Source organism: Trichosurus vulpecula, chromosome 4, assembly GCF_011100635.1.
Source record: "Trichosurus vulpecula isolate mTriVul1 chromosome 4, mTriVul1.pri, whole genome shotgun sequence".
In the NCBI taxonomy this organism is placed as follows: Eukaryota; Metazoa; Chordata; class Mammalia; order Diprotodontia; family Phalangeridae; genus Trichosurus; species Trichosurus vulpecula.
In genome coordinates, this window is record NC_050576.1 from 62,578,039 (window position 1) to 62,598,380 (window position 20,342).

The window sequence follows — 20,342 nt, forward strand, 5'->3', positions numbered from 1 at the left end:
TATGGCCTCTGCCTTCAGTTGTATGATGCTGGGCAAGTCACTTTTTTCACCTATGTGTACCTCTGGCAACTCTCAAACCCACCTACTGTCACAGACATGTGGAGATCCACAATGGTGGAGGGAGCTGCCTTTGCTGAAGGAACACAGCCCCCTACCCAAGTCCTACTGCAATGTTTCATGGCATGGAGGAGACCCTAAATTCACAAAGTCTCAGCTAGAAGGACGCAAAGTATGGCAGACCTTAGCAAGCTAGACAAACTTTTAGTATTGAGTCAGTGATAGACTATGTGGCTGTTACCTAAGAACTAGCTTCAGTAAATTTAGAAAGGCTTATTACAAGAAGACTGGTCATCAAGAACTATATATATGTACATACATATATACATACATACATACATAAAACATATATGTAGTCTGACTGCTGTAAATAAACAAATTGCCTACTAAATAATAGAACAATAGAGCTCTACATTGGTGGAGCAAATAGATGACATAATAAATCTTCTGAAATACTCAAAGAGTCGTAGGAAAAAAACATTTATTTAACTTGGTGAGGAGTTGGTATTTAAATAGTACCAATTATATATGTAAATATTGGTATAGAAGCTATTTCTGATGAAAAAATGTCTGTTTTACGTAAAATCCAAGAATCGCCCCCCACTTATCCCATATAGACATATATATATATATATGTATATATATACATATATATATATATACACAAGTACATACATACCTATATACAGAGCGAGAGATATAAATATACATATCTGTATATCTCTACATATATGTGCTTTTTAAAAATCCAAAATATGGTGGAATATATGTGTGCTTATGTATGTATGTAAGAAAGGGTGTTTCACATCTCATCTCAATATAATCACAGAAGGTATCACTGAATGTAATCACAAAGTGTAAAGTAGGTTTTAATGTAATCTTTCTATGAGGTGTGAAACTCTGACTGAGTCAAAAGGGGAATTGTGCGACTGGCTGGATGAGTGAGCTGGCAATGTGTCTGAGGACTTTAAATAGCTGAAGGCATTTCAATAATCCTACAATTTGAGCCAGAAGTGGAGAGAAAAAAATAATGGTCTTTTGATAGGAATTCACATTTGAGTGGGGAGGAGAAATCTCCTCCCTCTTCCCCCCTCCCCCTCCCCAACTGACCACGTCATAGAGGAGATTGCTCTAATGGAAAAATGATAGATCAAGCTCAGAGTGGAAAGGCACACTGAAGAGAGGTGCAGATGCTAAAAAGACAATTACTCCAGGACAAAGGTAACTTCTGGGACTGTGATCTCTCCCAAAGAAATGTCAGAGATGGGCTCAAAGAAGGAACAGATCTTTAAAGCCTGGAGGAGTGGTGTACCCAGCATAGAACTGTAACCCAAGGGAACTTCTTAAGGTCCCTACAAAGGGAGAAATTACTTCCAGCATCAAGAGTTGTGAATCACCCCTTTGCCATATGTATTTGAACCCACTCTTTCCATGAACCTATGTATATTTGTGGGAGAGTGCAAGCTTTTGAGAGGAATATTTTATACCAACTTTTTCTGCTATCCCATCTTACCAATAAATGCCTTTGCTTAAAGCAAAGTCTACTATCTGTGCGTGTGAAATACACCAATGGGGGCTCATGAGCTACACTGTTAGAAATATCCATTCACAAGGTTACCCTTCAAACCTGAGAACAGTTGTATCTCCAGGGACCTAAAATTTAAGTAAAAGTGCAAGTTTGGGAAAGTAGCCCAGAAGGAATGCACATTTACACTCGTATATACATGTATATGCAATTATGTAGCTAGATCTATATATAGTTAAGTAAAAAGTTTGTTTCTAATTCTATAATTCTGTGCCAATATAAAAATTTATAGCTTTAAATTAAGTTAGATTCTAGAGAAGAAAAGAAATTCAATTTGGTTAATATTTCAAGTACCTAGTAGGCACTGGCTAGCCAAAAGTAAAAATCTCTGCCTTTAAAGAAAACTGCCTCTTGCTAGGGGGTGAGGCATATAACAGGTATGCAGATAAAGCAATAAAAAGTAATTTGAGGAAGGAAAGAGCACTTATGTCTAGAGGGATCAGTGAAAGTTCTTCATAGGACGCGGCATCCTGGCTCAGATGTAAAGGAAGTTTGGTATTCAAAGGGGTATAGATGGGGAGGCAGTACAATGTTGTGTGTATGTGTATATATTAATAGATGTATAAATAAATATATACATATTCAATGCACACACATATAAGTGTATGCATGTGTGTATTATGTAAATGTGCATATAAAATTTATTCAAGATTCCTCAAAAGAAGTAACAGAAACAACCATTCCAATGACCTTCTGCTCATAAACTGCAGGTGAGGCATAAAACAAAGATATGTCTACTAGAGAAATATGTTCACCACTGTGATAGAAGAGATCCAAATGGAAGAGGGAGTTCCTGGCATGATGAAGTCCTCTAGAATCACCTGTTTGCAAATGATATTGTACTGGTTTTTTCTTAAGGTACAAAGCATTGTTGTGCATAGTAGATTTGCAGTTTCATGTATAATCATCTTTTTATTATAATATGTTATAGAAATGTTTGTTCCATAAATTGAAAGTAAAATTAAAAGAGAGAGGTCAAGAATCACAGGATTTTAGCCTGATCATCCACAAGGGAAAAACCAAATGGATGAAGAACGTGTCCAGTTCAATAGATGGGCCGATTGCCTGTTAGTGCAGGGTCAGAGTTGGAATGAAATGAAATACTTACATTCATTCAACAGTTAAGGAAAGAAGGTTTACTTAAGACATAATAGAGAAATGATATTCAACATGGATAACGTAGCACCCCTTATGTTAACACCCCCTGACGTTAAATGAAAACATGTTTTGTTAGCAGGGCAGGTATGGTGACGCATGGGGCCCCGGGACATCTGCCAAGGCTGGAGGCCCCGAGAACTACATGGGTGGTCCTTTTCTATGCTATTAGGCAACCAGGAAGCCATATGGCTAGAGGCTGCCAGAAGCTGCATCAGCGGCTTAAGCCTTTACCACCTGGTTCAATCAAATTTCAAGAACAGCTTCCTTGCCTTCCCTCGCCTGGGAAAGAACTAGCTTAACTTATATACAGGATGTAGGGGAGGGGCACGGACTCTGATACATGGTGATCCTATCACACTAAGATACATGCATTTCAATAAATAACCAGTCCATCAGTGTGTGTGTGCGATCATGTGTGTGTGTGTACACATATGTATACAGACATACACATGTATATGTATATGACATATAGTACAGCTTGATGAGATGGGCTCAGAGCTATACAAGAGAAGAAAAGAAAGCTGGATTGCCTTCAGAAAATTGCAAAGCTCCTTCAATGAACTCAAGCTTCCTATAAAAACAAAGGCCCACTTTTTTGATACCATTTTTACCAGTGACTTTGTATGGTAGCAAAACATGAACTACAACAGTCTCTAAAGAATTAAAAATGAATGTCCCAAAGAAGGCAATAGAGAAGAGCATGTGAGCAAGCATGGAGAACTTCAAAGATGACCAGCAGTAAAAGATGTCATCAAGGAATTGTGTGGTAGGAAGAAAACATGGGCTGGTCATATGGAGAGGTCAACAGCTGATGGGGTAGACAGCAAGAATCCTCTGTTGATTTCCCTATAACATCTGAAGGAAGCAAGGAAGGTTCTTTAGCATGTCGGGGGAGAGCATGGACAAGAGTTGTAAAATGGACAGGCAGTGATGAGATGTGGTCTTCCAAATGAGTACTTTCATAGATCCATTTGAGTGCTGAGTATGATTAAGAAAGGAGGTGGCCTGATTAGATAGGAAAAAATGAGAGAACAAGGTGTAGTTGTTAGAGTGCTGAACTTGGAGCCGGGAAGACCTGGGTTAGAATCCTGCCTCAGCCACCTACCAGTTGGGTTACCCTCAGCAAATTACATCAACTCTCTTTGCCCATTTCCTTATCTTTAAAATAAGGGATTTGGAGTTAAGAGCCTGTAAGACACCTTCCAGTTCTAAAATCTATCATCTCTTTTAACTCTCAATCTATGATTTATGAATGCTGGGTAATAATACATGGATAAACCAAGAATATGTGCTAGTATCTTTTTGATGCATAAAGAAGTAGGTCCTTAGCATAGCGGGAATTTGTCATAAAATATGAACAAAGGCCACATGGGATAAAAAGGCAAGGGTAAGATGCAGTCTGCTTCAACGGGGCAGTGACCATATGATGAAATTATAGATCATTTCAAGGATCAAACTAGAGAAACAGACTTTCAAAAGTCTGTTGGAATGATGGATTCCTAGTAAGGAAGCAAGTACATATACATGGAGCAAGAGGACCAGAAAGCCGCAGCTTTCTGTTCCATACATGTTTGAATAAAATCTAATTTGAGCCCTAGCTATTTCAAAACAATAGAATGCTTTGTTCAAACCGTAGGGAACTGTCCCAACTCCCTAATTAAAGGTATTATCAGTGATTGAAAGATTCTGATAGCTGGGCTTTCATCCACTAAAGTCCAAATGATATCTCATGGTCCTGGATTCTTAAAGGATTATGAAACTTTTGGTCTCTATGTATATTTACCCTGTGAAGCGGAACCAAGTGTGATTATCTTGAAAATTCAGGAATAAATGCTCTGTGAATATAGAGGGAAACCATCCAAGGAGCACTCAAGAATGGTTTTAATAAAATGAGTAAACTGATCCTTGTTTCAGGATAAATCTCTATTTATAATATAAACCTTTCCAAGAGTGAGCTAGCCACATTCAGAAAGATGTTATCTCTTGTTCACCAGGATCCAAGCTGTGAACAATGTCTTTTCCTGAAAGCCACTTGTCCTGATTTTCTAGAAACTCTAGATCTTTAATTCAGCCATGGCTGAATCACAAACACCTCAGAAAAGGCCAATTTTCAAGAATATTCAAGGCCTTCCACAATCAGTCTTCAACAATAGCTACCACTACCACCACCACTACCACTACTACTACTACTATGGAAATAAGCATTTATTAAACACTTAATTATACAAGTATTATCTCATTTAATCCTCACTACAACCCTGGGAGGTAGGTATTATGAGTATCATCCCCATTATATAGATAAGGAAACTGAGGCAGAGGCTAAATGACATGTTCAGGGTTCACACAGCTAGGGAATGTATGAAGCAGGTTTAGAACTTGGTATTCTTTTTTATTTTTGCTGCTAGTGAAATTAGTTTATTAATCTTAAGCACACTTGGGAAGGTGATAGTGTTGGTCTCCGAGGTTTAGAACGAGGTGTTTTGGAGGGCTTTGGAGTGGAGGCCTGAGTTTGGGAGTAAGAGAGGGAGTGAGGTGAGCTGTAAAGGTAGGGTACTTTCTTTGCTTGGGTAAAGGTGATCTATAGGTAACCAGGCTCTGTTGCTTGGCAACTGATGGTGCCATTAAAGATACAGGCACAGAGAAGTGGGCAGGCATGATGGAGCCCTAGGCAGCACCCTCTTCCTGGAGCATCGGAGTTTTGCTGGCCTCAGGACTCTCTGGATCTTCCACAGGGCTCCTTGGTGACGCTAACTCCAACCCTGGTTCTGCTTCAACAACCACCCCTGCCTCATGCTGATTTTCAATGCCCTGGCTAGGGCCCCATCGGGGAGGCTTGGTAGGAGTGGGTAGAGGTGGGGCAGGGCCCTTTCTCTTTCGGGTGGACAGTACCCTTCGAAGGCTCTGCACCTTCTCTAGGCCAATACGCCAAAGCCGCTCGGCCCGAGGTTCCACTGGCTCTTCCTCTGAGCTCTCCCTTTCTTCCAGCTCTTCTAAGGCCTCTGGTCCTAGCTGCTTCTCTTCTAGCTCTGTGGATTCTGGCTCCTTCTGAAATGCTCTGGCTGGGATTTCTGCCTCGTCCTTGAAGAGGTGGACGTGCAGCTGGCCGCGGGCGACAAGCAGCGCGTGTTTGGCCCCGAGCCGCTGCAGCTGGAGCGCGTGGGCGTGCGTGCTGAGGCGCTCGGCCTTGTCCAGCAGCCGGGCCAGCGTGTTGCTGGTGTCTCCGCGGCTGCGGCCGAGCGTGCCCGGGCCGCTCTGGATGCGGCGCACGGTGCCCGCCGCCGGGCCAGGCCGCCCCGGCGCTCCCGCACCGCCTCCAGCATAGTGGACAGCTTCTCCAGCAGCGTCACCACTGTCACCGCGCGCAGCGGGCCGCGCTCCGCTGCTTTAGCCGCCGGCACGCCCTCCCCCATGGCCCCTCGAGGTGGTCGCGCCCGAGCCCTCTCCGATCTGGTCCCATTCCGTTCCTCCCTCCGCCGCTTGTAGAACTTGGTATTCTTGACTCCAGGCCTAGCACTCTGTCTATTGTGCCACTCAGATGCCTCAACATTACTACTACTACCACTACTACTACCACCACCACCACCACCACCACCACCACATCTTCTACTGTCACTGCTATTGGAACTATTGCCATAATGATTATAATATGAATTCATTTGCATGCAGCACCCTCACAACTGATGCCTAAGGTACTACCTACTGCTCCACAAATATATCCTTCATTTTCCCAGCTCTTTGCCTCTGCTCAGGATGTTCCCTGCTCTTGGAGTGGCTCCAAAATACCCATAGTGGCTATCCTACCGAAGTCTGTAGGTTCATCTCAAATGCCACTGTCCCCCACATAGACTTCCTTGTTGCTCCACCCACTGCAATCAAAAGTAGTCCCTCCAACCTTTGAATTCTTATAATATTTTGTTTATATCTTAAGAGCTTTTGCATTATAATTTATATCAAAGTTATCAGTGCACAAGGTTTATCATCTCAAGCCAGACTGTGGTTGCATCCAATTGTGCATCCAATCCATCTCTGAATCCCCTTTAGCCTTATATATAGTAAGTACTCAAAAATATTTGTTGAGGTGAATGTGATGAGCAAGAGCCCTGACAATTACTTCAAGCCTGTCACAATGTGAAGCTTTGTTCCTGGATTACCTTGGTCAAATAATTCATCACCCTGTGGTCAATCTGCATTTAGTCAGGCTTATCTCGAGCTAGTAGACAAAGCCTGTCGAACTGTATCCAAAACATAGGCATATGTAGCATGTTATATTTGGATCTGCACTCAGGGAATTAATTATAATTTATTTTTAAGGCAAATATTTATTGAATATCCAGTTATAAACATTATATTTAGTCGCCAAAGAAACAAAACTTAATTGAACTTATTTTTTTAATTAACAATTCAATTTTACCTAAAAAAAATACAAACTTTGCAAAGGGGTCCATTTAATCAAACCTTTCCCCTCACCCTAAAAGGCAGAACAACCTTTTCAACCTTAGCTTCTTGGCTGGAAAGGCATATTTCCCATGGAAATCTGATCCCCTAACAGCATACTTTGAGAAGGGCCAACAGTAGAATTTGAGGACTGGTGACCAGTAGAAGCAGATCCTTTCGAACATTTAATGGTTTGGGGATTTTTTTTTTCTTTCCATACCTGTACCAGTCAGACTAGTAGAGCCATGTGTATGGGCTGTCCCACAGAAAACAAAATGGGCAATGGAGTCAAAGAGGAAGGAGTGGGGATCTTCTGGGGGTTATAATGAGAAGGATGGAAAGCCCATCTAATCCCGAAAAGAGCTGGACTCCTCCAAGGGAAAGGGCCACCAGAGTAGGCAAAGAAGAGCTGTGGAGAGACTCTGGAAGAAAATGGTAGAAAGGCCCCAGGCTGTGGTGTGACCAAGTCACTTGATTCATCTTTTTCTCCTTCCTCTACACTTGAGCCTTGTGGAAGCAGCAGAAGAGAAGTGAGGAGGAAATGGAGGCTAGAAGAGGATCTGTGGTGGTGGTTTTTACAACAACCAGGGTTCCCCATAGATCAGGAAAGAGCTTCCTCCAAACCTGGAAGACTCCAAATTCCAGGAGCTTCTGGCCCATTGGAGCATATTACAGAGCTATACCTATAGGCCACATTGTATACTAATATTTGTCAGAGATGATGAGGAAAAAAGAAATCCAAAAAGAATTCAGCAAGATGCTCTAAACCAAGTCAATGTATATCTTGATACCTGGTGACTTCAATGCAATGGTGCAAATGGGGATAGTGGAGTAAAGTGCACTGGGAAAATATAGCTCACAGTTAAGAAATGAAAGAAGTCAAAGTTTCCTAGACTATTTAGAAGCCTTAAGCCTGATATAAGTAATAAATACCTCAAGAAAGGAAGCACAAGGCTTAGACATGGCAGACACACCAAAAAAAATCTCAAAAAAATGAAACTGACAGTATCTTAACAGATGGAAACAACTGGTTATTGATGTGGGAGTCATTTCTGAATCAAATATATAAAGACTCAGAACAAACAGAAAAATAATGAATGAGTAAGAAGAATGGGTAAAGATATAGATTATATGCAATTAGAACTCAAAAGTGAGGCTGGTGACTTTGTGCAGAGCTCTCCCTCACTCAAATCCAGTTCACTTGCATGTCATGGCATCACCTCCCTGGTGTCATGGTCCTCTTCAAGAAAGGACAAACAGCAGCAGCAGCAATTACAACTCAAATTTGACCTATTCAAATCAGATGCTGAGACCAAAAAAGGGAAATGTCTGAAGCTCATTGACTCTGTCATCATTTCATCCAGAAGATTAACCAATGTAGTTAACACAATGAGGAGGCCCAAAGAACCTAGAAACTGCCTTTTCCAGCAACAACTCTGATCAACTTGTCAAGTAGAAAGATGTGATAGTCAAAGGGTAACATGAAATTACAATACAAATTTATCTGCAAAAGATTACACAAGGTAATTGTGGAACACTACAAGCAGTACTGTCTCAAAAAAAAGAAAAAACAATGAAAGGTTATAAGTGTATGAAAAGTTTAGTGTGAGACCTAAGAGAAACCATCCCTATAGCATTTATAAATGAAACTTGAACAAAGAAAGCAAATTGGCAGGAAATGGATCAGTCTTTTCAGGGTTTCTGAAATGATTAGTCTATTTTCATAAGGATTAACAATAGAACTACCACATTTGGACTCTAACATCTCATTACCCCATAGGAGGAAATGGAAATGACAGTTAAGAAGATGAAGTCAGGAAAGAACAACTGGACTAGACCAACTACACATAGATGAAATCCATGCTAGAAAAAAAACCTAATTTTGAAAGCCCTGAAGAATCATTTTTAAAAATATCCAAAGTGGAAGGTATGAAATTATTGTAAAAAAAAGTCATATACAGGATTATTTCTTTTTTAAAAAAAGGCAGCCACACTAATCAATATGATAAATAAGTGTGCTTGATGAAAATATAAGAAAGGAACAGGCAGATTTCTTTGTAAACGACTTTCTACTACAGATCACATTTGCAGTCACACAAATGGATGACAGGTATAGAAACACAAGATTCCACTGTATTTATTGTTTGATTACAGAACAGCAACAACAACAAAGTGTTTGACTTCCTGAAGAATATAGCCTTAAAAGTTCCCTTCCAGTAAGGTGTCTCCCAAGCATAAACTAAGAATACTAGATAGAAGAAACCACAGAAATTACTTTGTTCAACACTACCCTGCTCATCAACAGGGTAGTTATAAATAAATAATTTAATATAAAATAAACAGGGAGACACAGTTGTTTGCTACTAGAGTAAATCAGGTACAAGGTTCAAATGGAGAAGGAATTCCCTACAGATAATGAGGTCTTGCAGGGATTCTTGATTGTGGACAACATTTTCCTAAGGGCATCAAGCCAGAAGATACTAAAGACCCTCTTTAAAGAGATCCAGTCAAGACAAATATGTAAGCCTAGGAATCCACAGGAGAGGCAGTGCAGCAAGGTGAAAGACGGCCGACTTTGGAGTCTGGAAGACCTGGGTTCAAGTTCTACTGCTGATACCACCAACAAGACCATGAATAAGTGCCCCAGGCAATTGAAAAGGACCCTAAATTACAGACCAGTAGCTAATTTTCAGGTCATTCCTCTTTTCCTCTATAATTTGCTGGAAGTGAGATCTTTGATCCTCTATTATTCTTTTGATAGCTCTTGTGGCTAGGTATAATAGCAAATTGCCATGGGGAGGGATTCCTGAGTGAGACAAAACAGTCTCAAAGGGATAGGCCCTATGCCAGTCACATGGTGCCCTTCTTTTCATTCCCTATGAATCATACAATTATATAGGTTAAAGGAATGTTAAGAAGCCAAGGGTACCCAGACATAAGGATTCAAAAGCCCTGGAGAAAGAGTTATTACTTACACCAAGTCTAGAGTAATCCACATGAGAGGGCTTAGAAATGATAATGGGCTTTTTCTGACAGGGAGATGTAAGATAAAGGTTGTCCCTGACTGACCCAGTTGTTACAGATCCCAGAAAGTACCCTGATTGGGCTTCAACAGAATGAAATTTAATTAGCTTGGATTATATGTCTACTCTTTTGTATTCTTAGTTTTCCCTATTTCAGGTTTTAATCAGAAACTACATTATAAAGTGCTTTGAATCCAGATAAGGATTCAAATATGTAAAATAACCAAGAGCACAGAAGAGCCCCAGAACAAAACAGAAATACAGTCCCATCATCCATAGCCGCCAGAATTGGTTTCCTAAGCAAAGCCTAAGTCTGACCATGTCACCTCCTTCCTGGCTCCCTGCTTCCTTCCACCTCTAGCACCAAATTTTAAATCTTCTCTTTGGCATTTAAAGCTCTTCACAACCTGTCCCCTTCCTCCTGCTCCCCCGCACATTATCTGTGGTCCAGCAATGCCAGCCTTCTCGCTGCATTTGAACTTGATGCTCTGCCTTGCATCTTTGTGCCTTTGCCCTGGTCGTCCCCCAGGCCTGGGATCCTCTCTCCTTCCTCATTTCTGCCTCGACATTGTTGGCTGTTTTCAGGCTTTAGCTCAAATGCAATTTTTTTTTCAGAAACAGGCGTTCCTGCTTTCACTCCTTTCTACCTCAGCACACCTAAGATTACTTTCCTAATTATCATCAATTCTACCTCTTCAGCATCTCTCAGCTTTGGTTCCCTTCTCTCCAGTAACACAGCCTCTACCCTCATCTGACTCCTCATCACAACCTGCCTGGATTATTAGAAAAGACCCCTCTGTTTTGTCCTTGGCAGGTCCCTCTTATCTCTAAGAGAAAATGCAAAGTTCTTAGTCTAGCACAGAAAGCTGTCCACAGTCTGGCTTCCACCCACTTCTCCCACTGTTGTGTCTTATTACTTTCCTTCAGTGCACTCGTCAATCCAGGCAAACAGCCTGTCCCTGAAGTTCCACCTCTCGCATGGGTGCTTTTCCATGGGCTGGCTGCCCCGCCCCCCAACCTGGGATGCCCTCCATCCTCGTATCTGCCTCTCAGAGTACTGAGCAACTAAAATTTCTAAAAGATGGATTAGCTTCTATAGGAAAAGAACCTAAACAGAAGTGGCTTTGCCAGTTCAATAAGGAGGCTGGGTATCACACAGGATTATTCTGAAGCTCAAATGAAATAATGATTGTAAAGCTCTTCAGAAACCTTAAGGTTAATATGCACATATCCTTCAACCAGTCTTCACAGACATGAACTATCAAGGAAAGATATCTAATCCTCCCACCATCCTGGTGACCACCCACTGGACTCATTACAGATATTAATGCCCTTCCTAAAATGTGGTACCTAGACCTGAACACAAAGACCAGGACATAGTACAGAGGTGAATGGAAATGATACTAATGTCTTAGTTATGGATATGTCTCCCTTAGCCTTATTAAGTAAAACAGAATCAGTGAGCAAATCAACCTGTGCTCTAGGGTCACTAGGCAACTTCCAAATCAGCATCCAAACTTGTACTGTGGTTTGTAAGTTGCAAACCAGACAGAAAATGTCATCAGATCCAACATCTCCAGAGAGAAAATCTGCAGTAAATTCAAACGAAGGGCCTTTTAGACTTTGTGCTATCAGCTGCCCCATAGTGTACCTGGATTAAGGAGAAGGAAGAAAATTGAGTGCACCATTTCAGCTCTCGTCTTCAGCTCACATTTTGGGAGTTAGGGAAGAGTTCTCTTTTCATCATCCGGCTCAATCAATCCTTTCCTTTTCAGCTGAGATCATTATCGAGGGACCCAATTAAAGCTAACTGCAATGGTGTTTTCTTTCATATTGACACCTTGCCATCCTTGTGGGACTAACACTTCATTTAACAGAGACCAAAATGACCTTCCAGTCTGATGGGCAAGGAGTAAACATCAACCAGTCACTCCAAAGTTGCCTACCAAGGAATGTCAGGGAATATATATGTTCTTTATACATTTAGCAAACTATTCTCTCACTTTCAGTTCAATAAATCAACTGTGGTCTTAGACAAGTCCAGCAATTCTTTCCATTCTACCAATAATGTTGCAGGTAAAAGGACATATTTAATGATTTCCGCTAAAATTGAATCAAATAGTTTCAGCTATGGTGTTAAGACAATTTTAAACATTAAATTCCTCTCACTTTTTCCTATTCTCCACATGCTAGGAATGAGTTGTGGTAGGCAATATAAAGGTTAGTAGTCCATGTATATTGAGGGGTTTGTGGGGGGAGTGGGGAGATTTGGAGTGGTGCTGTGATTTTATGGATCAATGATTTTATCAGTGGAGGGAACTCCCATGTGGAAACTCCCTTCTCTGATGCAGCCTGGCAACTCAGCTGCTACTTACTGTCTTATCACTGGGAGGTTAACAGACTTTCTCACAGATATCTAGCTAGCGTGCATCACAGGGAGGACTTGAACCCTCTTCCTATTGCCTCAGTGTTTATGAAATAAATATTATGAATTGAGGGAAAAGTAAACGTATGACTGTCCATATGTAGAAATGTGATCATTTATAGAAAGGCCAAACCTAGTTGTGGAATGGGTATTATGAACTCTGTCCAGCTGAGAGAACCATTTGGGAGCTATTCAAAATCAACTGAAGAGTTAATAAAATATACTTCATAAGAAGTAATGTTCAATCACTTCTCACTTATTTTGAATATAATAAACCAAAAGGTAAATCCATTAAGATATATAAGTTTTGAGCCATTCAGATTTTGAAAACTAAACACAGAAAGGGAAACAGTGTATCTGGCTCCAAAGTGTGGCCTGTTGCATGATCCCAGGAGAGATGTGAGCAATGGGCTGTATCCCACCCTTCCTGAGACAATCATCTTGAGGCTTGTACCCAACACAACCAAACCCAGCCAACATTCCAACCTCCCTCCTTGGGAGCAAGTACTGAACCAATGGGACACCCACAGCAATAAGTACAGCTGTGCAGGTGAGATTGAGAAAGGTTTCTCTCCCTGACCTAACATACTAACATCCTGCTCTGCTAATAACTTCATGGCTACAGTGGGAATCAGCCCATGGGAAGGAGGGCTCTGCTCCCTGGGTCAGTGACTGTAACAGCCCAATACTTTTTTCATTTTGAGTGGAACAGAGTGATTCACACAAGGCTGATCAGGCATGGATGAGCTGTGATCTGCAGCAGAGGTGAATGCTTTATCTTCTCTTTTCCCTAAAATCCACCTCCCCTTTATACTTCTCTATTATTGTGGAAGTCACCCACAATGTCCTTCTACTCACCCAGGTTTGCCATGTTAGTGTTATCTTCTATTTCTTATCTTCCCTCCACCTGCGTATCCAATCACATCTAGTCATTTCTCCCACCACACAATCTGCATCTGTTTGTTGTATCTGACTCTTTGTGACCCCATTTGGGATTTTCCTGACAAAGACACTGGAGTGAATTGCCATTTCCTTCTCCAGTTTATTTTACAGATGAGGAAACTGAGGCAAACAGGGTTAAGTGACTTACCCAGGGTCATACAGCTACTGAGAGTCTGAGGCCCGATTTGAACTTGGGAAGATGAATTTTCTGACTCCAGGCCTAGTGCTCTATCCACTGTGCCATCTAGCTGTCCTTTCTGTCAGCTTCTCTCTCCTCAAAGGGCCACCACCATAGTTCAGGACTTCACCACCTCTCTCCTTGACCAGTGCAAGCTTCCTAAGTGGCCTCATTGCCTTAAGTCTCTCCCCTCCCCAATCCATTATCTACATAGCTGCTAAAGCGATTTTCCTCAAGTGTGAAGGTATGCCTATTCAAAAAACCAGTGGTTCCTAACTGATTCTAGCATCAAATATTGTTTCATATTTACCTCATCCTTTTAAAATTTCTGTGTTTAAGTTTTGTATTTTACATAATTAATAATATATTAATATGTACACATAATTTATAATATGATTTTATTAAATATAATTTATAAATTATGATATAATGTGGTAGGATAGGATACATAACATGTAATAATATAGCAGCAATTTATAAATAAGTAAATATATACATATTAGGGGGTGTATAGGCTCAAAAATGTTTTACAAATTGAGGGACAAGATCAAAACAGTTTGAGCTACTGTTCTGTTGAATTAGGTGTGATTTACTGTGCTTATTTCAAGCCACTGTTCTAATGGTTTTGAATGGTGCTAAATGGTTGTTTTATCTGGATAGTCTTCTGCCTGTGGGCTTTAATTCATATATCCACAAAGAACATTTGTGTTTTAACCAGTCACAAACAAACATCCTGCATCTCAGGAGCTCTACAAATTGGGCTCACTACATTTGATAGCAATCAAATGCAACTTTCTGCCAAAAAAGATCTTTATAACCATTCATCCTGAAACTGGTGAACAGACGACTACTTACTGACAAAGAAAAGAAAAACTGTCTGGGGTAAAGGAATATTATGCACATGTTCACATGACAGAAAAGTGAAATACCTTGAGAGCTTTAGTATTTTTCATGGGGACAAATAGGAAATCTCTAATTTCTGTGAACATTACAAACTGAAACACTGTTAGCAAAATAGCCAGGAGAGAAATTAACTTTTGCAGACAGACTTGGCAGATTATTTATTTATTTGTTTTGCAAAGTGTCTGCATCCAAATGAAATCCCTTCTGAAAAGGATTTGCATCAGGATGCAAACTGAGAGTAGAGTGGAAGGTAGGGCCAGGCACCCGGTCTGTGCATTCCAAGGGATGCTGTTCACTGGACTTCAAACCTCCAAGAGCAGGAACCAGGGCTGATCTAGAGTCTGTATGCCTCACACTGAATAATGCAGTGGGCTCAGAATAAATTTTTCTTGAAATTTAACAGAATTAAATCTTTTGGTTCACCAAGTGTCTGGATAATCTGCATCCTTATGCAAATTAAAAAGGAATATTTAGATCTGATTTGCATTCATATACAATGGAACTGTCCCAGCATTAAATCTCATGTTTGGTAGATAGAATTTTATAAAATTATACTGATAAGTATTGAGTTATTGGAAAAATTTCAGTAGGTGCACAATGACTTAGCTCTATGTCTTAACCCAAATGATAATAGTTCAAAAGCACTGTAAACCTTTGTATGAATGAGGGGTCATAAGGCAATGCAGCTTTTCCAGTCTACTTTGTGGTTGTTCAGTCCTGTCAGTGATGTCTGATTCTTAGAGACCCCATTTGGTTTTCCTGGCAAAGAGACTGGATTGGGTTGCCATTTCATTTCCTTCTCCAGCTCATTTTACGATGAGGAACGGAAGCAAACAGGGGTAAGTGACTTGCCCAGGGTCACACAGTAAATGTCTGGCAAGGGTTAGATACTTAATAAATTCTTATTGACTGACTGACTGCCAACAACCCTGGGAGGGAGATGTTATTGTCATCTCTATTTAATGAGAGGAAACTGAGGCAGACAGAGGTTAAGTGACTTGCCTAGGGCCACACAGCTACTGAGGCTGAACTCAGCTCCTCCTGAATCCAGGTCCAGCACTGCAACCACTGCTCTACCTAGCTGCTCCTCATAAACAATCCTGTGAATGAATGACCCATTGAATGAATGAATTAATGAAGCATTTACGTGGTTACATAGCTCTAGGGACACTGACACAGGCAAGCAAGACAGTTCCTGCCCTTTAGGAGTTTACTTGTCACAGGAAGACAACACACAGAGGAGCCAGAGATGGAAAAGGGATGGGGTAGACAGAACATCGTGACACAATACAAAGATGTCTGAGAAGTTGCATGAGGGGCCTAATGTGGGGCAAAACAAGGAGCGTGGTCACCAAGCAGGGCCCAGGGTCACCGGAGCATCACCACACTGAGTAATACAGAAAGCACTATCCCTAAGCTATACATGAGGAACACAGACAGGATCAAGCTAAGTGCTTGCCCAGAATCACACAAATAGTGTAAGGGGAAGAATTTACACGCAGGTCTCTCTTGATGCCAAGTACAGTACTGTCACTATTTTTACTCAGTTCCAACTTTGTTACAAATTGTTAATAATGTGAGTGTTCTCCTATTTCATATTCACCAGGCACTATAATGTGCCCTTGGGCAAACACCAGAGACAATATACTTTTTGCTTTCTACCTGGCTCAAATCTAGACTCCCATAGAGAATCAGTGACTAAATGCTAATACGTTCTTCCAGGCCGTGGAATAGGTAATGTTTGGAACTGTCAGTCAATAAACATTTATTAAAAACTTACTACATACCAGGCCTGTGCTTAGCACTGAGGACACAAAGAAAGGCAAAAGACAGTTCCTATCTTCAAGGAACTTAGAATCTAATGGGGGACACAACACATAAGAAGAAGCTGAAAGGGGGGCAGGGTATAAATGGAATGATGGAGTCCAGAGGAGCATGGCAGGGTGAGAAATGAAGGGATGGGTGCCCTGGGCACTCTCCTTAAATGGAGGGTCTGGGATGAGTTCTTTACTGTCCACCCTGCAATGAGAGGGAGGGAGAGAAGGACCTTAGGGTCATGGGATACTGAGGAAGTATGAGGTTAGGGTAGGGCAGTCATTTGACTAAGATGGGAATGACAAGCAGAATCATTCAACTCTCACTGGCCACTCTTGTCCAAAAAATAGGCCATACTATCGGACCACTACCACCATGACTACTACTACTGCTGCTACTGCTAGTACCTGACATTTACATATCATATTAAGGTTTGCATGGTGCATTTTATATATGTGTATGTATCGTGTATATATATATATACACATGTATACATATACAAATACATGAGTGTACATATATGTAGACATAGTATATGTATACACACTATACATGCATATACACACATGCATACATGCACATATAAACATATATAAATGTGATGCTCTCAAAAACCCTGTAAGGTATACACTATAGTATACAGATATTATCCAAATTTTATAGATGAGGAAGCTGAGAATCAAAGAGGTGATGTGAATTGCCCATGGCTACATAGTCAGGAAATGACAGAGACGAGATATGAGCCTAAGTCTCTCCTGCCTCTAAGTATAGGACTTTTTTCACTCCCACACCATAACTTGAATGGCCTAATGAACAGAGACAAAGAAAAGCCTTTACAGGCTGACACTCTTCCCCAGGTGCCCAGAGTTTGTGCCAGTTCATTCTGTGGAAAAGTGTAATTTCTATGATAATTTTATTTTGTCCACATTTCGTGATGCCCTGGTGAGGAAACTCTATAAAAATGCAGGTCAGTAATTATGCTGAAACTTAAAGAGTCTGAGATAGTTGCTTGGGTCACAGAGAAATGGAGTGATTTGTTTCAGAAAAAGAAAATAAACTCCATTTTTGTTCATATTGAGGTGCCAGTGGGACATGCAGAGAGAGAGACAGCACAGAGGTAGCCAGAAGTGCTGATCTGGAGCACAGAAGAAAGGTCAGGACTGTTGTCACTGCTTGTCCTTTGTTCTCAAAGAAGACCACGACATCAGGGACGTGAAGCTATGACTTGCAAGTGAATTGGATTTAAGTGAGGGAGGGCTGTTTAAGGTTACCAGCCTCACTTTCTTCTCTGGAGCCATGTGGGTCCAGTGGCAAGATAGATCAGGAAGATTGGAGATGGCCCAGATGCAGTGGGAGACCTTGGCCTTTTTAAGCCAAGGTCTTTCCCAGGTCTCAGTTTGTCTGAGGCAATGCCCATTCAGTGATTAAGGTTAGGTAAGAAACGAGGCAGAGAATGGCCTCTTTTACCTAATTAAAAATAAAATAAAATCAATCTGGGAGAAGAAGACCCTCAGGGGGTTAGAACTCCCTCAATAGCTGAGGGAGCCATTCACTTGGAGGTAAGAACTACAGCCATGAGATCTGATGACATTTCTAAGGAAAGTGAAGAGAGACAAGAAAAAAGGACAAAGACCCTCCAATTAAATTCAGTGAAAGGAGTTATGAAGAAGCACACAGGTGTAGGAGGAGAACCAAGAATGTTAAATGTCTTGAAGTGGACAGGGTATGTAGGAGGAACAGTCAATAAATGCTACAGAGAGGACAAGCAGGAGGAGGACTAGGAAGAAGGCATTTGGATTTGGCATTTGGGAGGTTGCCAGTAGATGACTGGGGACGGAAGACAGATGCCACCAGAACTGGGGATTCAGGGCGGCTGAGCTGTGGGAGCAGGAAGGTGGCAATTACTAGCAATATCCCTAATTAGTCCACTGGCCTTTTTCCTATGCTGTGGTTACATGTGCTGCACATATAATTATTTTAAACTGAAAGGTAATGGGGAGGGTGAGTATTACTCATGTATATTCACCAAGCTAAACATCATTGATAGTAACTGAAAGCTACAATAGAGGAAGAAAAAGAGCAATTTTTTCACAGATCAATTCACAGAAGATAAAATCCAAGAAAGGAGAGAGCAATAAAACTTACGGCTTCAGCTTTCCACACAGATGCAAATAAATATAGGGAAAAGGAATGAAATAAGCATTTATTAAGCACCTACTGTGCTTAATATTACAAATGTTAGCTCACTCAATCCTCACAACAAGCCTGTGAAGTAGGTGCTATTATCCCCATTTTATAGTTGAGGAAACTGAGGCAAATAGAGGTTAAGAGAATTGCTCAGGATCACAAAGCTAGTAAATATCTCAGCTCAAATTTGAAGTCAAGATTTTCTGACTCCAGGCCCAGCAGTCCATGCACTATGACACCACCCAGCTGCCTCATAAAAACTTTTGTTGTTCTGTCATTCCAGTCATGTCCAACTCTTTGTGATCCCATTAGGGGTTTTCTTGGCAAGGATGTAGGAATGGTTTGTCATTTCCTTCTCCAGCTCATTTTACAAACGAAGAAACTGAGGCCAATAAGGTAAAGTGACTTGCCCATGGTCACACAGCTAGTGTCTGAAGCTAGATTTGAACTCATGAAGATGAGTCTTCCAGATTCCAAGTCCAGAGCTCTATCCACTATGCCACCCAGAGATCTCAAAAATGGGAGGAAAATCTGACCTTATAGGTAATGCTAAGACTTAGTGGAAAGGGGCTCATGATTGGATATGTACATTATATATATTTAAAAACATTTTGCAAACATTAAAGTCAGAAATAAAAGTCAGTGTTTTTTGCTGCTATTATCATTATTATCATACTATAGACCACCTGGACTTCAAAAAAGTGCAGATAAATATGGAATTTGTGAAATAGATTCTAACCCTGGCATGGAGACATGGCATAGTAGTGATGATAGACTTCCATTATACAATACTTTTACTACAGTTTGGTCTCTACCAAAAGCAAAGCAGCTAATAATCTAATGGTTTGCCTTACTGATAATTTCATCCCTCAAAAAGTAGAGAAGCCAACAAGGTGAGATTCTATTCTGGATCAAATCACAGCTAATGAGAAATAACTGATTGCTGGGGTCAAGGTGATAGGAACCTAAGGAGGAAGTCCTGACTACATCTTAGGAGTTGTGACAGAGAGAAAGGGAAAGATGTAAATAATCCAAGATGCACTTTAAACTTTGGGAAAACAGATTTCAAAGGATTAGGACTTAATAAGGAAAATTAGTACAAGTGGGATGAGAAGTTTTCAAGAAAATGACTTTCTAAATGTGCAACCAGAAACAATTCTAATAAGGAGGAAACTTATCAAGTCTTTATTTTTTTCTTCCTCCCACCTCCCCCCACTCCAAAGAAAACAAAATGCTTGAAACAAACACATGTAGTCAATAAAATTAATTCCCACCTTAGCCTTGTCCAAAAATGCACGACTCAATCTGTACATCAGTCTATCACCTCTCTATCAGGAGGTAGGTAGCATTCATCAACATCAGACCTCTTGAATCATGGTTGATCATTGTTTTGTTAAGAGTTCTTACTTTAAAAAATTTTTTACAATGTTGGTACAGTAAAAATTATTCTCTTGGTTCTGCTCACTTCACTCTGCATCAGTTCATACACGTCTTCCCATGTTTCTCTGAAACAAGCTTTCATCATTTTTTTTACATAGCAATAGTATCTCATTACATTCATATATCATCATTTGTTTAGCCATTCCCCAATTGCTGAGCATTCCCTTAGTTTGCATTTTTTTCTCTACAACGAAA

The 20,342-nt window shown here is 40.7% G+C and overlaps 1 protein-coding gene and 1 pseudogene across 3 annotated transcripts in view; both read right to left on the bottom strand.

Moving 5' to 3' along the window:
• Positions 1-20,342, bottom strand: part of NME7 (NME/NM23 family member 7) — a 212,146-nt gene that overhangs the window by 29,354 nt on the left and 162,450 nt on the right. The gene's annotated exons all lie outside the window — the stretch shown is intronic.
• On the bottom strand, positions 5,465-6,210 carry LOC118845558 (annotated as a pseudogene).